At 44.9% G+C, this 24,653-nt stretch overlaps 1 long non-coding RNA gene across 1 annotated transcript in view; it reads right to left on the reverse strand.

Annotated features, from left to right (window-relative positions):
• Positions 1–12,112, reverse strand: part of LOC106560390 (uncharacterized) — a 29,921-nt gene extending 17,809 nt beyond the window's left edge. The window contains exon 1 of the long non-coding RNA XR_001318591.3: positions 11,924–12,112. This is a non-coding gene — a long non-coding RNA (uncharacterized LOC106560390). The remainder of the gene's footprint in view (positions 1–11,923) is intronic.
• Positions 12,113–24,653: the final 12,541 nt, after the last annotated feature.

Genomic DNA, 24,653 nt, shown 5'->3' on the forward strand with positions numbered 1-24,653 from the left:
CAATTATTGTGCAGATTAATTGGTTGACGAGAAATCCAGCCAAAAGTACTGCTGGCTGTAAATCTCATAAACACACACAAACAAACAAATACTGTAATATATAAGAAACACAAATCCAATTTGATCACTTCTGGTTGAACGAACAAGAGCAGAAGATAGGCGTTGTACTGCAAAGAGCAGGATGGTGGCTGGCTGGGAGGGAGGGAGGGAAGCAGGGAGGGAGGGAGGGACAGAGGGGTTGGACAAATTGTCAAAGGAAGGAACACTACCACTGCAGGCACCATGGAACTGAAACAGTTTTCACCATAAATATGTGAGCTGTTAATACACGTACACACACACACACACACACACACACAAAATACTCCCTCAGCACCATGTGGGTTATAAAGAAGAAACATTCTCTCACCGCATGATAAGTGACATTATAAAACAGCTTGAAGGAATATGTAGGCTGTGTCCCAAATGGCACCCTTCCCTAGTGCTGTCCAAAGTAGTGCACTATAAAGGGAATAGGGTGCCATTTTGATATAATCCTGCTGAATTAAGCTCTGTGTTTACATTACAGCACATTCCAATCTTCTAAAGATACTGTTTAAACTTCTAGGACACATTGTCTTGTTCTAAAGCACAGCATTATTCTATTACAGTACAGAGACACTGTGCAGGTTCTCAGGGGTTGGAGAAGATACAGCTGCTGTCCCAAATGTCCAGCCAGGTCACCTGTCAAATCAGTATTCAACGTCCATCTATGTCTTAGGACGTTGGGAGATGCCGTGGAAACCGGCCACTAGAGGCAAGAGTGAGCACTGTTACCTTCAAGTAGGTTTCGGTTTTTCTAGGGCATTGAGGATGGAGATGGCCTCTGATTCCAAATGTTGCAAGTTCAAATCAAGCAATAGAACGTTGTTATTTATATGTTTTGTTTTAAACCTATCCCAAACCTTAACCCTTACCTTAACCGTTCAGAGTTAATGCTTAACCTTAAGAATATGGAGTTAATGCCTAAACATAAAGGAAAAATTCACCCTGGGGGAATCTGGGCTTGTTTCATATTGTCTGAGGCATTTATAGGACAGTGAAATGTATTTCACACATAATTGCCCAGTAGAAAGGCAGGTCAGGGCCTCGTGTGTTGGATTATACAGCCCATGATGCTTTCCGGTGTATTGATGAGGGGTGGGGTCTAAAAATACATGTAGTCCTTCTTTGTGGCATTTCGTGAAGGCTCTATGTTTTTGTGGGTGTACAGTCGTAGCCAAAAGTGGAGAATTACACAAATATTAATTTTCACAAAGTCTGCTGCCTCAGTTTGTATGATGGCAATTTGCATATACTCCAGAATGTTATGAAGAGTGATCAGATGAATTGCAAAGTCCCACTTTGCCATGCAAATGAACTGAATCCCCAAAAAACATTTCCACTGTATTTCAGCCCTGCCACAAAAGGACCGGCTGACATCATGTCAGTGATTCTCTCGTTAACACAGGTGTGAGTGTTGACGAGGAAAGCTGGAGATCACTCTGTCATGCTGATTGAGTTCGAATAACAGACTGAAAGCTTCAAAAGGAGGGTGGTGCTTGGAATCATTGTTCTTCCTCTGTCATCCATGGTTACCTGCAAGGAAACACGTGCCGTCATCATTGCTTTGCACAAAAAGGGCTTCACAGGGAAGGATATTGCTGCCAGTAAGATTGCACCTAAATCAACCATTTAATCGGATCATCAAGAACTTCAAGGAGAGCGGTTCAATTGTTGTGAAGAAGGCTTCAGGGCGCCCAAGAAAGCGCCAGGACCGTCTCCTAAAGTTGATTCAGCTGCGGGATTGGGGCACCACCAGTACAGAGCTTGCTCAGGCATGGCAGCAGGCAGGTGTGAGTGCATCTGCATGCAGAGTGAGGCGAAGACTTTTGGAGGATGACCTGGTGTCAAGAAGGGCAGCAAAGAAGCCACTTCTCTCCAGGAAAAACATCAGGGACAGACTGATATTCTGCAAAAGGTAAAGGGATTGGACTGCTGAGAACTGGGGTAAAGTCATTTTCTCTGATGAACCCCCTTTTCGATTGTTTGGGGCATCCGGGAAAAAGCTTGTCCGGAGAAGAAAAGGTGAGCGCTACCATCAGTCCTGTGTCATGCCAACAATAAAGCATCCTGAGACCATTCATGTGTGGGGTTGCTTCTCAGCCAAGGGTGTGGGCTCACTCACAATTTTGCCTAAGAACACAGCCATGAATAAAGAATGGTACCAACACATCCTCCGAGAGCAACTTCTCCCAACCATCCAGGAACAGTTTGGTGACAAACAATGCCTTTTCCAGCATGATGGAGCACCTTGCCATAAGGCAAAAGTGATAACTAAGTGGCTTGGGGAACAAAACATCAATATTTTGGGTCCATGACCAGGAAACTCCCCAGACCTTAATCCCATTGAGAACTTGTGGTCAATCCTCAAGTGGCGGGTGGACAAACAAAAACTCACAAATTCTGGCAAACTCCAAGCATTGATTATGCAAGAATGGGCTGCCATCAGTCAGGATGTGGCCCAGAAGTTAATTGACAGCATGCCAGAGCAGATTGCAGAGGTCTTGAAAAAGAACGGTCAACACTGCAAATATTGACTCTTTGCATCAACTTCATGTGATTGTCAATAAAAGCCTTTGACACTTATGAAATGCTTGTAATTATACTTCAGTATTCCATAGTAACATCTGACAAAAATATCTAAAGACACAGAAGCAGCAAACTTTGTGAAAATGTATGTTTGTGTCATTCCCAAAACTTTTGGCCACAACTGTAGATATGGTTGTCCTTGTTCAAGCCATTGGACGTCTTTCAGCTATGTTCCTATCAGCGAATTCATTAGTAAGTGTACAAGCAGACACATTTTTTCCAATACCTGAAAGACTACAGCTTGTGTTGGGTGGTGTTTTGTGCTCTGGCCCCCATCCCTCACCTATGGCGTGTTTTTTTTTAAAGGAGGCGGACACTAACAATAATCCTTTGGGCAAAACTGAAAGAACTGACCAGACACAATGGCTTCAAGTGATTTCTCTCATCAACACGAATTCAATGATGGGGCATCTATTAGCTACATGGTGACATTCAATCATAAAGGTTTCAACCGGAGTATAGCGAAGAGGATTGGAAACAAAGAGTTGTAGTTAGCTAACAGTAGAAGCTCAGCTACAGCCAATGGCAGCACCAAGAGGGCAGATGCCAAATATGGTGCCTAGCTAACTTGAGTATATCTACTGAAACCCATATTGTGTATTGCTGGCTAACATACTACTGTGATACATGTGGAGGAATCAAATTATTTTTCTGTTTGTTAACTTACCTAGTTATGTAGATAGCTAGCTAACTAAGTTAGCAAGCTAAACAACTACCGGTAGCCATATCTATGACTAAAAATAGAAGAGGGTTTACAAATCGGAGCTCTTCTGTATCTCGATTGTAAAATCTCTACTTTTTTTTGTCGTAGATATGGCTAGCTACTTAATAGCAAGCTACAACGTTACAACTAGCCAAGTAAAACTACGTTTTCAAGTAAATGTTAGCACATGACTGGAGTTGGCTAGCTAGTTAGCCTTGCGCCTGCTAACTTGTGCCACGCCTCGAATTTGTAAGCAATCGTGTAACATCAGCAACTGTAAATAATTGTACTAGCTAGCTATGTAACACAATTGACAAGGGTTGACATTGGTTATGATTATGATCTTGGAAGCATATCAATCTCACAAAATTATAGGCATGACACAATATAAGATTCCAAACATATGTAAATAACAAGTATTGCATATCCAGCAAGCTAGCTAGCTATGTTTATTATTAAACAGTGAGAAGAAACAATAATACAACAATTTACTGTTGTAAAAATCTCCAAAACTGAAGCTGGTTTAACTATAACATGTTTTGCCTAAGCATGCCTGATAGACATGGCTGTAGGTAGATACTGTCTGCCTACCTAGGCTAATTTGTACGGTCTGGTCACCGTGCAAATGTTGAGGGTTATGCCATATTTATCTCTATTAGGCTACATTTACTGTTGTAAATGTAATCGCTGTGCCTGTGCACATGTACACTACCAGTCAAAAGTTTGGACACCTAGGGTTTTTCTTTATTTTTACTATTTTCTACATTGTAGTGAAGACATCAAAACTATGAAATAACACATACTGTATGGAATCATGCAGAAACCAAAACAGTGTTAAACAAATGAAAATATAGTTTAGATTCTTCAAAGTAGCCACCCTTTGCCTTGATAGCTTTGCACACGCTTGGCATTCGCTCAACTAGCTTCACCTGTAATTCTTATTTTCAACAATCTTGAAGTAGTCATGACGTGGCCCTTTCTGGGTATAGATCGTGGCTTCCCCCTCTCTCACACACCCAGGTTCTGTTATCTCAGGTCATAAATTCCTGGCGGAGACTCTCTCCCCCTTTTCATGCAGAGAGAGACAGAGTGAACAAAGAATTTCACGTGGCCAAACTCCTAAATCCCCAAAATGGGAAAATGAAACTATATGTCCACCTTTGAGAGTGTGGGAATTGTCTGTGGATACTTAGAAAGGGACAGTTATGTTGAGTGCGTTTCATTTGGTGACCTCACGAAGGACTGGAAACACACAACTATATCTCTGAATGTGTACATTTCTCAATTATGTGTTTGCATCTAATTCTTGTATAAAATGAATGAGTAAAGATGAAACTATTTGTGAAATGATGTAATGTGATGTTAAACATTTAATGTGAGAGTATTGTATTCCCTTTAAAGTTAAACTAAGTTATTGGCCCGCCCGCGTGAGCACAGACATGATCTGGCGTCATGGAACCGCCTTTCCTGTTGTTACAAATAAACCCCCCTCCTGAGGAAATCCTCTTCAGACCACGCCTAACTCGGTGTAAGCTGGGATGGCACAGGTTTGAGTACCAAGACTAGGAAACCACATCACGTGGAGCATTGGCTACACAGCTGGAAATGGTTAAACTCTGAGACTATCGATCCCTATAGAATAAGAGCAAATCTTAGATACTAATTACTAGTCTGCTGTCACGGTTGTCGTCTGGAATGGAGGACCAAAACACAGCAGGAATGTGGATGCTCATCTTGATATTTATTTTAAAATAAAGAGAACACCAAAACAACCAAAACGAAGAATGCACAAACAACAAAACAGTCTTGTCATGCTCACACACGCAAAACAAGAAACAATCTCCCACAACACCAAACAATTACCCATATATAGGACTCTCAATCAGAGGCAACGAGAAAGCACCTGCCTCCAATTGAGAGTCCAACCCCCCATCAACCTAAACATAGACATACAACAAACCAGAAAGAACATAGAATACAAACCTAGAACATAACCCCAAAAACCCGGAAATAATAGATCAAACACCCTACTACATAAAACACCACCCCGAACCACATAAAACAAATACCCTCTGCCACGTCCTGACCAAACTACAATAACAAATCACCCTTATACTGTTCAGGACGTGACATCTGCAGCTAGAAATTATGTAAACCTGGGATGCGAATACCGACAACCGCCGAAACACCTATCATTGAGAACATTTCTGAACGGTACTCTGAAGTATCCATTCTAACCAAGAAAGACTTAGAGAGAAAGAGACTCGGATGAACTCTCCAGCAGACGGACCGCATTCCAACAGAGAAGACAACAGTGACATACACCGTAAATATGTACTTGCAATTATTTCCGAATGAGCGAGCGTTCATGTGCAAAGGCTTAGCATTTCAATTAATATAATTATCAACTGTGTGTAGTGATCCCTTTTGTCTTTCTCAGCCCCTTCTTTCTCAGCCCACACCCACTTTCCTTTGTCCACCAAGCCGTCATATCGGCTTAGCCCACTAGGGGATCTTCCCTATAATTGTTAGTAACCAATATCTACTGTTTGTTTATGCATTTCTGTGATTATTTAGTTAGTTAGTAAATAAATGACTAAGCCAATTGGTGTATGGATGATTTATAGGAAAGGCTGGGTTTGTGCAGATAACCAACAATTTACAATGTTTGGAATGAGGCTGATGTGAGGTAAAGAATATTTCACTAATAGAAGACGAATTGATCAGATATTAAAATATCTGAAGTTATATTTGGAAAATTATAACTTTGTAATCTGAAGATTTTACGTGGTGCCCCGACTCCCTAGTTAATTACATTTACATGATTAGTTTAATGACATAATAATAATTACAGAGAATTGATTTGATAAAATAACAGTCCTTCTCTTTGCGGTCCAATTCATCCCAAACCATCTCAGATGGGTTGGGGTTGGGTGATTGTGGAGGCCAAGTCATCTGATGCAGCGCTCCATCACTCTCCTTCTTGGTCAAATAGCCCTTACACAGCCTGGAGGTGTGTTGGGTCATTGTCCTGTTGAAAAACATGTGTCCCACTAAGCGCAAATGACATGGGATGGCGTATCGCTGCAGAATGCTGTGGTAGCCATGCTGGTTAAGTGTGCCTTGAATTCTAAATAACTCACTGACAGTGTCACCAGCAAAGCACCCCCACAACACCACACCACCTCCTCCATGCTTCACAGTGGGAACCACACATGCGGAGATCATCCATTCACCTACTCTGCGCCTCACTAAAAATCTCAAATTTGGACCAAAGGATAGTTTTCCACCTGTCTAATGCCAATTGCTATTGTTTGTTGGCACAAGCAAGTCCCTTCTTATTGGTGTCCTTAAGTAGTGGTTTCTTTGCAGCAATTGGACCATGGAGGCCTGATTCACACAGTCTCCTCTGAACAGTTGATGTTGAGATGTGTCTCTTACTTGAACTCTGTGAAGCACTTGCTTGGGCTGCAATTTCTGAGGTTGGTAATTCTAAGGAACTTATCATCTACAGCAGGGGTAACTCTGGATCTTCCTTTGCTGTGGCGGTCCTCATGAGAGCCAGTTTCATCAAAGCTCTTGATGGTTTTTGCGACTGCACTTTCAAAGTTCTTGAAATTTTCCAGATTGACTGACCTTCATGTCTTAAAGTAATGATCGGATGTCGTTTATCTTTGCTTATTTGTGTTTTCTTGCAATAGTATGGACTTAGTCTTTTACCAAGTAGGGCTATCTTGTCAGGCGTGTGCGTACTTGTGCTGAAGTCAGGTGCAGGAGAGCAGAGAATTGTGAACAGGCGCACACTTTATTTCGGCAGGAGAGATATACAGACGGACGCAGCTGTGTCCAAAAACCTCCAGCCAACAAGTGTAAAACGCGCAAAACAGTCACAACACATCAAAATGTTTACAAACAGGCTTCGTGAAATAACACGGGGAAAAAAAAGCATGCAAGCCTGTTGCGTACAAAAACATGTAACACACAAACAATCTTACACAAAGACATGAGGGGGATCAGAGGAATAAATACATGTGTGATTGGGGAATGAAAACCAGGTGTGCAGGGAACAAGACAAAACAAATGGAAATATGAAAAATGGAGTGGCGATGGCTAGAAAGCCAGTGACGTTGACTACCGAAAGCCACTCGAACAAGGAGAGGAGCCGACTTCGGCGGAAGTCGTGACATATCTTCTCTATACCACTCCTACCTTGTCTCAACACAACTGATTTGCTCAAACGCATTAAGGAAGCAAATTCCACAAATTAACTTTTAACAAGGCACACCTGTTAATTGAAATGCATTCCAGGTGACAACCTCATGAAGCTGGTTGAGAGATGCCAAGAGTGTGCAAAACAGGCATTAAGGCAAAGGGTGGCTACTTTGAAGAATCTCAAATATAAAATATATTTTGATTTGTTTCACAATTCTTTGGTTACTACATGATTCCATATGTGTTATTTCATAGTTTTGATGTCGTCAATTATTCTACAATGTAGAAAATAGTAAAAATCAAGAAAAATCCTTGAATGAGTAAGCGTGTCCAAACTTTGACTGATACTGTATGCATGTTCAACTAGTCTACAAACACAAACCAATTAATGTTTATACAATGCTTACTGTAAATTGAGCAATCTTAGCTATCAGTTTGTAAATATTTTGGCCAACTTACCTTCACCTTGTTCAGAACCAAGGGTTGGAAGTGCATGTTGGTGTCACTGGTGTAGAGAGGAGTAGGCAGGAGGCATTCGCAGGTTTAGAACTACTGAGTTTATTTAAGCACCATCAAAGCGCAACGAAACCCAAACGCCTTTGTGCTAAAAATATATCTTCATACACAAAAAGGCACAGGGTGAACTCAAAGTGCAAAATGTAAAGTATTCAGGAAATAGTAGGCGAGATTCCTCTCAGGAAAACAAGTAACATTTGCAATGACCGACAAAGATAAATGGCAGAGGGAGCATATATACAGTGGTATAGTGGGGATTGGAACCAGGTGTGTGTAATGATGACGAGACAAGTCCAGGGTTGATGAGTGAAGGGCGTTTGCCAGCAGTTGGTTCAGCAGCAGCTAGAAGGCCGGCGACGGCAAACGCCTGAGCTGGACAGGAGGGGGAGACAAAGCGAAGGCTGGTGTAACAGTTGGTGGATTCAGATTCTGTACCACCTACAACAAAATACACGATTTAACCACCCAGCTAATTGTATTGAACTATATTAGACTGTCTAGCTAAGCATACCTAACATTGACATTTCAATACTGTCAACTTGCTGTTAGCTGACTAGCGTCACTAAATTGCCACAGGTAACCTAACGTTAGCTAGCTTGCTAGCCTAGCTGGGTAAGTTAACTAGCTAGCTAACGTTACAGTCCTGTATTGAACTCTGAAAGTCATCAGCTAAATCAAATAGCTATCTTTTGGTATACACATTGTCAATCAATTTCGCCAATTTCCTGGTAGTCACTGCTAGACCTTCAGCAGAGTAAACAAGTTTGTTTGTTCTATCTATGACTGACGTTAGCTAACGTAAGCTAGCTAATGTTATCAAATAAAGAGTATCTCAATTTGGTAGCCATGTATTCCAACCTTGTCTGGGAAACACTGTTATTAAAAAAAGAATTATAGCTAACTCACACTGTGTGTTGGCAGCAATAATGAATGTGTATAAATCGTTTATGGCTGGTTATTTGGTTCTCAGCCAGTCTCAACTGGCTAGCAATTTTGCTGCTGCTGATAATCTTCCATTTTGTTGTGAAGGAAAAAAAATTGATTGCTGCTATCGCATCACTTCTTAGCTATCATTGAAATGGATCCCCCATCAAATCAGCCTAAAAATCCCTCTGATAATCTTTGGTCACTGCATTATTCTTGATAGCCGCAAGCCACTGGCAGAATCGGGATGAATCTCTGGTAGGTAGAATGTGAAATATAATAATTTTTTACGCTTGTTTGTAATTAGCACAGCCAGGCACAGAACACCACGTGGGCATGATGAAGTGAAAAACTTAGTGAAAAAAATCTTGCCTAGAGAAGTTCTGAGATTACTGTGTGTTGGTAATTGAAAGTAAAAAAATGCTACTATTCAAGTTTGTGGGCACACCCCCTCTGCAACTATTCAAGTTTGTGGGCACACCCCCTCTTTCTAGTGGGCAGTATCAGTATTCGCTATGAATGCCAGACTTTGTGGTCGACTATGAGCAGACCAATACACAGAGTCCAAACTTCCTGATTCTACTAGTGAAATGAAAATGGAATAGTTCTAGCTTGTGGTTTGGATAGTTGTGATTTTTATGATAAAAACACAATATTGTTAATACTGTAGTAATGACCATATGGCGTGGAAGAGCCAGGGTGAAATTCCCCTTTAAAACCTAACCATAAAAATTCGGAGTTAATGCCTAAACTTAACCTTAAACACTTTGAAATTTGACGTGTGAAAAAACATGGATGAAAATCGAATTCTGAAGTGAGACTGTGAGAGCTGGTAGAAATAGCACCGTACTCTGTATATAGTGCACTACTTTTTACCAGAGCTTTATGGATCCTGGTCAAAAGTAGTGCACTATCTAAGGAATAGGGTGCCATTTGGGACTCACATAGAATGAGAGAATTGTACGCAGCATGTCACCTTTAAAGTGACCCCCCCCCCCCCCCCACACACACACACACACACACCTCTCCGCCAAACTAGAGTTGGTGTTCTGACACCCCATTCATCAACCAAGTCTATATATAGTTATTTAATTAGCAGCAGCACACTTAAACCAGACATAATCAGGCTCCACCCCAAAGACTACACACACACACAGACACACACGCACACACACACATATAGCTGTGTGTATGTGTGTCTCTCTCTGTTTCTCCCTCTCTTACTGAGCCATGCAAGCCTCCCACGGAGGAGACGGAGACTCTCTGTCTCTCCGTCTTCCACTCTCTCTCCGTCTTCCACTCTCTCGAGCTCTGTCTCTCTTTCTAAAACACACATACTCCTTCTCCCTTTTTCTCTCTCTCCCTCTCTCTCACACACCATGTGACCTCGGTCTAATCATATCCCATTCATACAAAACATACATTTGTGTCCCATTCTCCTTTAGATTAAGGATTGCTTCCCATTATAAGGGAAAGATTGTTCCTATTCTCCATCAGCTGAGAATTGGACATGAACGGACTGTGATTATTTCCGCTGTAGAAGCGACAGGGAAACCCACGGATCATGCAGCGGGGCTGCATTTGTGACATCAACTGTCATTGTACTCAGTCTGCGTCATTCTGACAACAGATTTAACACGGATGCATTCACACACAAAGTTGGTGTGCATACACACGCACAAATAAACATGTACAATAGGTTGACTGTCTACTAAGGGGAGTAAAATACTCTCATTATATGTGATATACAATATATTCTGTATTCTGTATCAATTGCTCTGAAGGGTAATTGTATCTTGGTTAAATGTTGTGTGATTGATTAAAATGTTTCCCCTGTCCTCGCTACTCCAGTTCTCATGGCAACCCCCCGCTGGGTCCTCTCTCTGTGGAGGGGAGGTCCCTCTCAGCACCTGATCAAAATTGAGCAAGACAAAATAAATAGAAAAATACATCCCCTGTCAGGGAGAAGTGTGTTTGAGAATGATGTGTGTGTGTGGTACTGTGTTCTCCACAGTTGATATAATAAGCCATTGGGATGCTTACCGAGGGGCCTGAGGAGAATAAACACGCATAATAACCCACCATCATGTCATAAACTAATAAACTTGCCTGTGTGTGTGTGTGTGTGTTCGTTCGGATTTTTCGTTATTTAGCCCTCCGAAAAGGCTCACCAGGAAGCACACAATGTCATGACTCGTTTTGTCCTTAATTTTATTTTAAATCAAAATGACCACAGGTCATAAACCTGAAATACAACAAACAAATAATTACAATATATTATATAATATATTATTCAAGTAAATTTTATTTTAAATCAAATGACCACAGGTCATAAACCTGAAATACAACAAACAAATAATTACAATATATTATATAATATATTATTCAAGTAATAATAATAATAATGTAAATAATGAAAATCAAACAGCCTGCAACACCATCAAATATGTGGCAAATCTGGCTTAAAACAGCACCGACTACATCACCCAGAATGCCCAGCGCCAGAGGAGCATGCGTACAGTGACTCTGCCGTCACAGGTTGTTATGGACGCTGTCACAGAACACAGAACCCATGCCACCACATGCCTCGTCCAAAGGATTTACACACGCACAAACGCAACATAATGCGGCACTCCACCATGGATCACCGAACCAAACCACCGCTATCACCACCGCCACCAGAAACCAGCAGAGTGCTCTGAACAATCAGCACAATGCAAATGGCTGATAATAATAGCCTAATGCTATATAGCATCTGGGTCGCTGAACTACCGCACCCGGCGAGCTACAAGTTACTCCCGGCCAACTAACACCGACACAGTGAGGTAAACGTTCAGTGCACAAACATATAAGTGACTTAAACATCAATGCTAGACTGAGTAGTTCGCAGTTACATACCAACGGGCTGTGTGCTCCTGATGATTGTCTGCGGTGAAGTGATTACCAGGTGCTGTAATTTAAGTCTCTAGTGAAGCTGCGCATGCGCACATAACGTAACATATCTGAGCATCTAAGAAACTTAAAGAAATCACTCGTTCCCCATTTAATTGAACACATCAGACCCATTTGCTCATCTTTTATCTATTTATCTATTTTTTTTTCTTTTCCTGAGTGAGCTAGAAGTCTCAACGGGGGTGTGTGTGTGTGTGTGTGTGTGTGTGTGTGTGTGTGTGTGTGTGTGTGTGTGTGTGTGTGTGTGTGTGTGTGTGTGTGCAACATTCGAAGTTGTTCAAAGTGACAAATGTCGAAGTGTTTGGTTACTTCTCTGTTTCATTCCAAGCTTAAGTTTAGGCATTCACTCCGAATTATTATGGTTAGGCATTAACTCCGAATGGATAAGGAAAGTGTTAAGATCTGGGATAAGCTAAAAACAAAAATTTAAAAAAACAACTTTCTATCATTTGATTCAAACATGGAGGCAGGTGCTTACGCCCATCCGTCATCCCCGTCCACAATGCCATAGAAAAACCAAACCCCAAGTGGCCGGTTTCCACGTCCTCTCCCAACATCCTCAGACATGGACGGATGTTGAAGTGTCTCAGTCATATTCAGCCTCCTGAGCTCAGAAGGACGATTGGTGTTTCAGAGGTAGAGCCAAGATGAAACAGAGGTTGTTTTGATAACCGCAACAGTTCTGAGGGCGATTTCTAATGGTTATACAGTATTATGGTGAGTTATTCCTTAGTTAGATAGACAGGCAGAGAGCCAAAGAGTTAAATAAAGGCAGAGAGAGAGAGAAAGAGTGTGAATTAGATACAATCCAAGAGACAAAGAGATTAAGATAAAGAGCGTTAAAGCCGAGAGACAGAGAACATTTTCCCTTTTGTACTTAAACTATTTGCACATCGTTACAACACTGCTACCATAATATGACATTTGTGTCACGACTTCCGCCGAAGTCGGTTCCTCTCCTTGTTCGGGCGGCGTTCGGCGGTCGACGTCACCGGTCTTCTAGTCTTCGCCAATCCACCTATCATTTTCCATTTGTTTTGTCTTGTTTTCCCACACACCTGGTTTACATTTCCCTCATTACTTGTTGTGTATTTAACCCTCTGTTCCCCCCATGTCTGTGTGTGAAATTGTTTATTGTTGAGGATGACACACTTCCGGCTGGTTTGCGCCAGGTTTTGTTTTATACCTATGCTTTGTGGCAGCCGGTACTTTGTACGTGGGTTTTTGTACTTTGTGCTGCCTTACTTGTTCGTTGGGCATTTGTTTTGTGACGCGGTTGCGTTCTGTGGCAATGATTGCCTAAGTAAAGTGCTTTGTCCACTTATCTCTGCTCTCCTGCGCTTGACTTCCATGCACCAGCTACACTCATCCTTTGACAGAATTTCACACCCACAATATGGAGTCAGCAGGTGCCCCTGGTATAGGGGTCGAGGAGCGCGTCCAGGAGCACGCGGCAATGCTCCACCATCTCGGCGTCGCCATAGACCGTGTTGTCCAAACCATGGACCGCTGGGAGAGACAGGGAGTTCCTCCAGCGCCTCCACTAGCACAACCAGGGTCTCCACTACTCGCCCCCCCTTCACCCGGTCCCAGTGGGATTTGTCTCGCCCTTCCCCGGGAGTACGACGGGACGGCTGCACGCTGCCAGGGTTTCCTGTTGCAGCTGGATCTCTACCTGGCAACCGTCCACCCGGCTCCTTCGGGCCGTGAGAAGGTGTTCGCCCTTGTCTAGTGCCTCTCGGGGAAAGCCATGGAGTGGACCAACGCCGTGTGGGGAGAAGGAGATGCGGCGCTGGACCATTTCGAGTCTTCGACCACCCGCCCGAGGGTAGAGCGGTGGGTGAACGCCTTCTCCATCTGAGGCAGGGGACGAGGAGCACCCAGGAGTTTGCAATGAACTTTCGGACCCTGGCCGCCGGCGCGGGATGGAACGACAGGGCCCTGATCGACCACTATCGCTGCAGTTTGCGCGAGGACGTCCGTCAAGAGTTGACCTGCAGGGACACCACCCTCACCTTCAACCAGCCGGTGGACCTGTCCATTCAGCTGGATAACCTGCTGGCTACCCGCGGACGTCCAGAGCGGGGTCTGTTGGTTCCATCCCCCAGCACCACCGCTCCGATTCCCATGGAGCTGGGAGGTGCTGCGCTCAGGGAGACCGGAGGAGGTTCCATCTCGTGCACCATCTGTGGCCGCAGAGGTCACACTGCCGGTCGGTGCCGGGTTGGTCCCTCTGTGGGTTGAGGCAGCAGGCAGGGCACTCTGGCGTCACCCCAGGTGAGAAGGCACCATTCTCACCCAGAGCCCTCTGTTGCACACATGTTTTTGTTTTTTACTTTTCCTGAGTTTTCCCCGCATTCCCAGCATAAGGCGCCCGTCGATTCAGGCGCGGCTGGGAATTTTATAGACAGATCATTCGCCCATAGTTTAGGGATCCCCATCGTTCCCAGTTCACGCCTTAGACAGTCGACCATTAGGGTCAGGGTTGATTAGGGAGGCCACCGCTCCTCTGGGCATGGTGACACAGGGGGGTCATAAGGAGAGAATCAGTCTCTTCCTCATTGACTCTCCTGCGTTTCCCGTGGTGCTAGGACTACCCTGGTTAGCTTGTCATGACCCCACTGTTTCATGGCAATGGAGGGCTCTCATGGGGTGGTCGCGAGAGTGCTCGGGGAGGTGTTTAGGGGTTTCCGTTGCTACTACGTGGCGCTACTACGGTGGAAAGTCCAGACCAAGTCTCCACCGTGCGCATTCCCCCCGAATATGCCGATTTGGCTCTCGCCTTCTCCAAAAAGAAGGCGACTCAATTACCATCCCATCGACGGGGGATTGTGCGATAAATCTCCTTGTAGACGCCACACTTCCCAGGAGTCACGTGTATCCCCTGTCACAGGCGAAGACGGAGGCTATGGAAACATATGTCTCTGAATCCCTGTGGCAGGTGGCAGCATCATGTTGTGGGGGTGCTTTGCTGCAGGAGTGACTGGTGCCCTTCACATAATAGATGGCATCACGAGGGAGGAAAATTATGTGGATATATTTAAGCAACATCACAAGACATCAGTCAGGAAGTTAAAGCTTGGTCGCAAATGGGTCTTCCAAATGGACAATGACCCCAAGCATACTTCCAAAGTTGTGGCAAAAAGTCTTAAGGACAACGAAGTCAAGGTATTGGAGTGGCCATCACAAAGCCCTGACCTCAATCCTATAGAAAATGTGTGGGCAGAACTGAAAAAGCGTGTGTCAAGCAAGGATTACAAATCTGACTCAGTTACACCAGCTCTGTCAGGAGGAACGGGCCAAAATTCACCCAATTTATTGTGGGAAGCTTGTGGAAGGCTACCTGAAACGTTTGACCCAAGTTAAACAATTTAAAGGCAATGCTACCAAATACTAATTGAGTGTATGTAAAAATCTGACCCACTGGGAATGTGATGAAATAAATAAAAGCGGAAATAAATCATTCTCTCTACTATTATTCTGACATTTCACATTCTTAAAATAAAGTGGTGATCCTAACTGACCTAAGACAGGGAGCTATTGCTATACTTTTACTATATTAAATGTCAGGAATTTTGAAAAACTGAGTTTTAATGTATTTTGCTAAGGTGTATGTAAACTTCCGAATTCAATTGTTTGTTTCCCATGCCAATAAAGCCCTTTGAACTGAGAGAGAGAAAGAGAGAGTGAGAAGGAGTGAGAGAGAGTGAAAGAAATTAGCTGGTGATGTTGGAGATGCCACATACATACGCACCTCTCTCTCATTCAATGCCAATGGGACAAGAGAGAATGAGAATAAATCATTAGCTCGTTAGCTAGCTGAATTGTTCCAAAGATAATTTGCATCCCAAATGGCACCCTTTTCCCTATGTTGTGCACTACTTTTGACCAGGGCCCATAGGGAATAGGGTGCCATTTGGAACACACATGGGCTGTTATTCTCCCCAGAACAGAGGCTGATTTCAGACTCCTTGCCTCTGTAAAGGTTTGGGAAAACAGAATCCCCTTATCGTGCACTAGTATCGTGCACTACTTTTGACCACAACCTCTTAAGTGTTGTGGTCAAAAGCAGTGCACTACCATGGAAATAGGGTGCCATTTGGAACACATTTGAATGCTGACAATGCTTTTTTCGCTCCCTTTGTTGAAGTCGTTTTTGGCGACGTCAAAATTAGGTGTCGATGGGGACTTTGAGTAAGTCATGTTAGACTGATATTGGGGAGGTATTCTCCCGAGTGGCGCAGCGGTCTAAGGCACTGCATCTCAGTGCAAGAGGCATCCCTGCAGTCCCTGGTTTGGATCCAGGCTGCATCACTTCCGGCCGCGATTGGGAGTCCCATAGGGCGGTGCACAATTGGGACAGTTTTGTCCGGGTTTGCCCTGGGTAGGCCGTCATTGTAAATAAGAATTTGTTTTTAACGGACTTCCCTAATTAAATAAAGGTTAAATAAAATGTAAAAAATAAAAAGTACTTATCTCCACAGAAACTAATAAAATATAAAGTAAATAAATGGTGTCGAACTTTATTAATTGTGTGTGTGTGTGTGTGTGTGTGTGTGTGTGTGTGTGTGTGTGTGTGTGTGTGTGTGTGTGTGTGTGTGTGTGTGTGTGTGTGTGTGTGTGTGTGTGTGTGTGTGTGTGTGTGTGTGTGTGTGTGTGTGTGTGTGTGTGTGTGTGTGTGTTAGAGATGCAGGGGTTGACCCACAACCTGGCCTCAGAGCATTTCGTATTATTCTCTATATAAATACGAGACACTCCATTTGGTGTGATATGTTACATTTTGTATGTGTGTCACACCCTGATCTGTTTCACCTGTCCTTGTGCTTATCTCCACCCCCCTCCAGTTGTCACCCATCTTCCCCATTATCCCCTGTGTATTTATACCTGTGTTCTCTGTGTGTCTATTGCCAGTTTGTTTTGTTTCGTGAAACCTACCAGCGTCTGTTCTTGCTCCTGTTTTCTAGTCCTTCCCGGTTTTGTCCGTTCTGCCTGCCCTGACCCTGCCTGCCGTTCTATACCTTGCCCCACCTCACTGGGTTATTGACCCCTGCCTGCCCTGACCCTGAGACTGCCCACCGTTCTGGACCTTTTGCACCCTCTCTGGATTACTGACATCTGCCTGCCTTTGACCTGTCGTTTGCCTGCCCCTGTACTAGAAATACAAGTTTTTTCTTTGTCACTGTCTGCATCTGGGTCATACCTGAAACCTGATAGTATGGATGTATTAATTTGTGGATTTCCATCACCCATTTCACACGATACGTTACGAATTTGAAAACGTATGATATGTTATGAATTCTAGCTAGGTAGCTAATGTTAGCTAGCTGGCTAACGTTAACTAGGCTAAGGGTTAGGGTTAAGTTCGGGAGTTAGGTAAAAGGGTTAAGGTTAGGGTTAGCTAAAAGGGTTACGGTTGGGGTTAAGGGAAGGGTTAGCTAACATGCTACATAGTTGCAAAGTAGCTAAACAGTTGTAAGTAGTTGAAAGGTTGCTCTTTAGCTAAATTGCTAACGTTGTCCATGATGAGTCTTAAGTGTCAGGGATTTACCTTTACTATGTTACATCCAGTTTATGAGACCAAGTGGTTATATCTGCAGGGCAGCCAGGTTTAGGGTCATTAAATATTGTGTGGATGAAGCAGGTTGAATAAAGAGAAAAACAATACATAAAATGCACAATACATAAATCCCTAAACCTATCATTTTTGTGCAATTTATGTCAATAGGCTACATTAAGGTTTTTCTTTCATTATTTTAGGCTATCTGGCATTAGTGCATAAGCCTAAGCTTTAGGACCTAACTTTACACTGCAAAATAGCCTACACCCAAGTGCCAAATGCTTTTGTGAACTGTCTGAAAAAGTTTATGTCGATCCACTGAGTTTAATTCATTAAGAGAAAAGCTGCGAAATGGAGAGTTGGAAATAAATAGAAGGTAATGTTTGAGAAAGATTTGGTGAAGTGATAAAAGAGGATGACAGCAGTGCCTATGTAATGTGCGATGCTTGTGGCCCACTGGGCACACACTGGTTAAATCAATGTTGTTTCCACGTAATTTCAATTAAGTTGCATTGAACCAATGTGGAATAGGCGTTGAATTGATGTCTGTGCTCAGTGGGGAGGCGCTATATAAATTTGACAGTCACAATATGGGGACTTCAAATAGGCCTATGGCAACTCAAGGGAACTGTAGCCTACTGTTCAGATGGGTTCATTGGAAACTGAAATCTGGACACTGACTGTAGGTCTGTAACCTCTCACATAGCCTTAATATTATGCTACACCAATAAAATGATAGGCTACACCAAATGTAGGCTACATTTTGACTCAGGAACAGGAGTGGAGAAATAGGATTTCTTTATTTCGGCATCTTGAGAGAATGTGAATGCGCCATCTGTAGGTGCTATCTTTATCAGCATCCGAAAATCTGATAGTATTTCAATCACATAAAGTATGCTTCCAAGCTGAACTGAAATCTTATCACAAACATATTGGGTCGTTTTCACAACTTTATTATTTCCTTACAACCGGTCAAACTGAAGTCATTTGGAAATGTTGCAAAATAATATCTTTCCCTTTTTTTGTTTTTGTTATTGCATTTTCTCCCAGTCCCTAAAGGTATTTGCTCTACGAAAGAAGCATAGATGACAGAGAACGAGATTGAAGCATTCATTCTATCATTTATGACATTATTCTGGTGAATAAGGGTTTTATTTTGTATTCTAGTGCAACATAATGTATAATGACAAAAGAGAAGCTGCGTGTTTCTAATTACAGATAAGTTCACTAACAAAATGTCAGAAATAATAAGCAGAAACAAAAAATCCAGCACCCCCTGTCAACAAAAAAAAAATCGGCCTTCTCTGACTGTACCCTACAGCACATTTTCTATACTTGCGGGTTAGGGTTGGATGAGGGCCTCAGATTTTCACTTTATCACATATAGTGGGGGCGGTTGCAGATGGGTTATTAGCGATTGCGGGCGGGTGCGGTTGAACAAACATCTAAGCGGCGCACCACTAGTGCATGTGGTGATGCAAAAATCGATGGTGTACATTATCTTGGTACCAGTCTGGGCTGAATGTCTCTTGCTCAGCTCTGTCTGAAGAAAAAAAATGCTGACAGGAATAAAAAGGAGAGGGACGAAATGAAACAGTAACAGAGACTCTAAACTCAGTGTGTGTGTGTGTGCACCTGTGTGTGTGTGCGCACATGCATGTGTGCGGGTGTGCATTATACGGTAGGTAAATAAGTAGGAAACACTCATCTCAGTCAGAGATCAAAGGGTCTCTCTTCCTCTTTCTATCTGTATCATTATTGATCTCTGCTGTATTCTCCTGGGGCTCCATTAATGGGGGATGAGTGGTTGTTCCCTGCTCCTACTGCTGTTGCTGCTGTTAGATCTCCTCTACCTAGCTCAGTGTTAGTGTGTGTGTGGGGGGGATTGTTTGTTTTTTGTTTAGATCAGCTCAGGGGTGGATTGGCCATCTGGCAATTTTGGCAAATGTTAGATGGGCTGGACAATTTTGGGCTGGGTGAGCTGCAGGCGGCTCAGTCAAAGGCTCACAGGATTTGTTGTTTGTTTTAATTGCACAATTTCTCTCACAATTTATAATTGTAACGCCCTGGCCATAGAGAGGGGTTTTTGTTCTTTATTTTGGTTAGACCAGGGTGTTACATTGGGTGGGCGTTCTATGTTATTTTTTCTATGTTTTTGTATTTCTTTGTTTTGGGCCGTGTGTGGCTCCCAATCAGGCACAGCTGAAGCTCGTTGTTGCTGATTGGGAGTCACACATAAGGAGCATGTTTTTCCTTTGGGTTTTGTGGGTAATTGTTTCTGTTCAGTGTGTTCGCTGTCAGTACTGTTTGGCTGTCGTTTTTTTTTTTTTTTGTATAGTGTTCTTTCTTAATTAAATATTCATGATGAACACTAACTCCGCTGCACCTTGGTCTACTCTCTCTTCAGACAGCCGTTACAGAATTACCCACCAACAACAGACCAAGCAGTGGAGGAAGGAGCAGTGCCAGGAGGAGCAAGGATCCTGGACCAGGGAGAGAAAGGACTGGACATCCTGGACGGCAAGGGATCCTACACTTGGGAAGAGATCCTGGTCGGAAGGGATTGCCTCCCATGGGAACAGGTAGAGGCACTCAGAAGAGTGGAGGCAGCAGGAAAGAAGGACCAACGGCAACGGTATGAGGGAACACAGCTGGGAAGGAAGCCCGAGAGGCAGCCCCCCAAAAAATGTTGGGGGGGCACACGGGGAGTGTGGCAGAGTCAGGTTGGAGACCTGAGCCAGCTCCCCGTGCTTACAGGAGGCAACGTAATACTGGTCAGGCACCGTGTTATGTAGTAAAGCGCACGGTGTCCCCAGTATGCGTGGAGAGCCCGGTGCGTTACATCCCAGCTCCTAACATCTGCCGGGGGAGATTGGGCATCGAGCCTGGACGGGTTGTGCAGGCCGTGCGCTCTAGACCTCCAGTGCGTCTTCAGGACCCGGTCTATCCTGTGCCTGCGCCCAGAACCAGGCCTCCTGTATGTCTCCCCATCCTGGTTGGTCCTGTGCCTGCTCCACGGACCAGGCCTCCAGTGGGTCTCCCCATCCTGGTCTCTCCTGTGCCGCTTCCACGGACCAGGCCTCCAGTGGGTCTCCCCATCCTGGTCAGTCCTGTGCCTCCTCCTCGGACCAGGCCTCCAGTGGGTCTCCCCATCCTGGTCAGTCCTCTGCCTGCTCCACGGACCAGGCCTCCAGTGGGTCTCCCCATCCTGGTCTCTCCTGTGTCGCCTCCACGGACCAGGCCTCCAGTTGGTCTCCCAATCCTGCTTAAGCCTGTGCCTCCTCCACGGACCAGGCCTCCAGTGGGTCTCCCCATCCTGGTCTCTCCTGTGCCACCTCCTCGGACCAGGCCTCCAGTGGGTCTCGCCAGTCCGGAGCAGCCAGAGCTGCCCGCCAGTCCGGAGCCGCCAGAGCCGCCCGCCAGTCCGGAGCCGCCAGAGCCGCCCGCCAGTCCGGAGCCGCCAGAGCCGCCCGCCAGTCCGGAGCCGCCAGAGCCGCCCGCCAGTCCGGAGCTGCCAGAGCCGCCCGCCAGTCAGGAGCCGCCAGAGCCGCCCGCCTGTCCAGAGCCGCCCGCCTGTCCGGAGCAGTCAGAGCCACCCGCCTGTCCATAGCAGTCAGAGCCGCCCGCCTGTCCAGAGCCGCCAGAGCCGCCTGCCTGTCCAAAGCAGTCAGAGCCGCCCGCCAGCCCAGTGAGTCCTGTGCCTACGCCTAGGGCCAGGCCTCTTTCATGTCTCCCCAGCCTGGTGAGTCCTGTGCCTGTGCCCAGGGCCAGGCCTCCTTCATGTCTCCCCAGCCTGGTGAATCCTGGGCCAGAGCCGCCAGAGCCGCCCGCCAGCCCGGAGCCGCCGGAGCCGCCAGAGCCGCCCGCCAGACTGGTGAGTCCTGTGCCTGCGCCCAGGGCCAGACCTCCTTCATATCTCCCCAGCCTGGTGAATCCTGGGTCAGTGCCGCCAGGGCCGCCCGCCAGCCGGGCGCAGCCAGGGACGCCCACCAGCCGGGTGCAACCAGGGTCGCCCGCCAGCCGGGCGCAGCCATCGCCACCCGCCAGCCGGGCGCAGTCATCGCCGCCCGCCAGCCATCGCCGCCCGCCAGCCGGGCGCAGCCATCGCCGCCTGCCAGCCGGGCGCAGCCATTGCCACCCGCCAGCCGGGCGCAACCAGGGCCGCCCGCGAGCTGGGCGCACTCAGGGTCGCCCACCAGACCTTCGGCGCAGCCAGGTGCGCTACCTAAGAGGGCGACGCCAAGGGTGGAACAGAGGCCACGTCACGCACCTGAGCCACCACTGTAAGAAGGCCCACACGGACCCTCCCCTTCAGTGTCAGGTTTTGCGGCCGGAGTCCGCACCTTGGGGGGGGGGTACTGTAACGCCCTGGCCATAGAGAGGGGTTTTTGTTCTTTATTTTGGTTAGGCCAGGGTGTTACATTGGGTGGGCGTTCTATGTTATTTTTTTCTATGTTTTTGTATTTCTTTGTTTTGGGCCGTGTGTGGCTCCCAATCAGGCACAGCTGAAGCTCGTTGTTGCTGATTGGGAGTCACACATAAGGAGCATGTTTCTCCTTTGGGTTTTGTGGGTAATTGTTTCTGTTCAGTGTGTTCGCTGTCAGTACTGTTTGGCTGTCGGTTTTTCTTGTTTTGTTTGTATAGTGTTCTTTCTTAAAACCTCTTGACGGTCGCCTAGGATAGGGGGCGCTACAGCGACTTTTGAAAAAAAATTGTGCCCATTTTAACCTGTTATGGATAGGGGGCAGTATTTTCACGGCCGGATAAAAAACGTACCCGAATTAACCTCTTGACGGTCGCCTAGGATAGGGGGCGCCACAGCGCATTTTGAAAGAAATTCGTGCCCATTTTAAACGGCCTACTACTCAAACTCAGAAGCTAGGATATGCATATAATTAATACTTGTGGATAGAAAACACCCTAAAGTTTCTAAAACTGTTTGAATGGTGTTTGTGAGTATAACAGAACTCATATGGCAGTCAAAACCCCGAGACAGATCGTAACAGGATGTGGAATTCTGAATTGCGGACTCAACTTCATCACGTTGCCTATTAATCACACCGTGAGCTATGGTTCATTGACCACTTCCTATTGCTTCCACTAGATGTCCCCAGTCTTTACAAAGTGGTTTGAGCCTTCTACTGTGAAAACTGACAGAATGAGAGTCTGTGGAAAGTGGTCACATGGGGAGGGCCATCACCATTATGACGCCGGCGCCCCTGGCTACCCTCCCCTTTCGAAACGTTTAGAAAGACAATGCAACCGTCCCCCTTGAATATTATTGGAGCTCTGGTTGAAAAAGGCCCTAAAGATTTATGTTATACAACGTTTGACATGTTTGAACGAACTTAAATATATTTTTTGTTCCATTTTGGTAAGAGAGGAGTCCCGCGGACAACGGTACTTTTGGTGCAGCCTTCAGAACGCGCTAACAACAACAAGCTATTGGGACATAAAGGATTAACTTTTTCGAACGAAAATACATTTGTTGTGGACCTGGGATTCCTGGAAGTGCTTTCTGATGAAGATAATCAAAGGTAAGGGATTATTGACAATAGTATACAAGAGTAGATTTGATATGCGATTGTTCCAAGATGGCGCTGACCTGTAACGGTAGCCTATTTTTCTGAGTATCGCAAAGTGTGATTACCCAGTAAAGTTAAATATTCATGATGAACACTAACTCCGCTGCACCTTGGTCTACTCTCTCTTCAGACAGCCGTTACAATAATGAGCCTTTGACTGATCAGTGGGCAACAGTCCCCCCCCCCTACCAAAAAGGGCCGGCCCGGTTTCCTGGCTGAGCTGAGGTCACACAAACTCACATTCAAAGTCAAATTGCGGAATCAGCAAAGAGACCTGCTTCGACTCTGTCATCAGTTCGATATCCAAAATCATGGATCGTTAAAAAAAGCACATTCTACATTGTCACCTCCCTCAAAACATCCTATTTTTTGGGGCGGCTAAAACCATGATTTGGTCAAACAGTACAGTGCATTAGCACCATGATTCCTGTAATGAAAGTGCCTGCTCTGCCCCTGTACCTGGCATCCTAAATGTGGCAGCGGATATGCTCTCGAAGAAGGGCCCGCCACCTTGGGACTGGAGCCTACATCCCCAGGTGGTGCAGCACCTGTGGGACAAGTTCGGGAGGGTGTGTCGTGGAAATATTCAGTCAATAATATTTCTCAAATACCGGAGCCTGTGAGTTGAAATAGACTTTTATTACAATATAATAACATCCGAGCTGGTTCATAAAAACAACTACCTTTCCAGTCTTGGCACACACACTCTTTATACAGGTTACATCCTTACGTCACACACATAGTAACTCCTCTTTATGATTCATCCCCTCTGGCATTTAGCCACCGTTATCTTTTTGCCTTGCACTAATTTTTGTTTGGTTTCATATTCGGGCATAGAAACTTTAGAGCCACAGCAATAGTTCCTAAGACAGGGTTATAGATATAGGTCATAGACATAACCATAGCAACAGTAAATATTAGGCCATACCACTGTTACAGAAATAAACAGTCATGTCCACTCCCCAGACAGGTGCATGTCTAATGGTGTCTAATGACCCAGACGCACATACTGGCCCAAAGGCGGACTCAACTAGGGGCACGTCAGCTGACATTTCCATTGTTGTCACAAGAGGGGCAGTAAGTGGAAAAGAGTTGGCATATGTTTCTGAGACGCGGAGAAGGTCCATGTCAGGCATGTATCCATTGAGTGCTTTGTAGAGAGAACTTCTGCAAAACATTTTAAAACCTTAACATCAGGTTGGAGAGATTACTATGACAAAGACTCATGTAACTTTTCCAGAAACAGCACAAGCCCGAAAGTTCAAATAAAATGGATTAAAATATACAGATTATATATTTCCCCCCAGTCTTTGTCCCAAACATTTGTCATTACATCGTAAAGACGCCACTGTTTAGGCTTGTCATTTGGACACACAAAAAAAAATCACTAGAAAATGTTTTCTAAAATGTTTCCATTCTAGGAACCTCCAACTTACCTTATTCCATCAGCACACGAGTTAGTAGGTTTACGGAACTAATGTTAGTAGGATTTAATGTTACATTGGCTGAATACTTTTCAGGTGCATTTTTTTAT

The sequence above is a fragment of the Salmo salar genome, chromosome 10 (assembly GCF_965601325.2).
Source record: "Salmo salar chromosome 10, fSalSal1, whole genome shotgun sequence".
Taxonomy (NCBI): domain Eukaryota; kingdom Metazoa; phylum Chordata; class Actinopteri; order Salmoniformes; family Salmonidae; genus Salmo; species Salmo salar.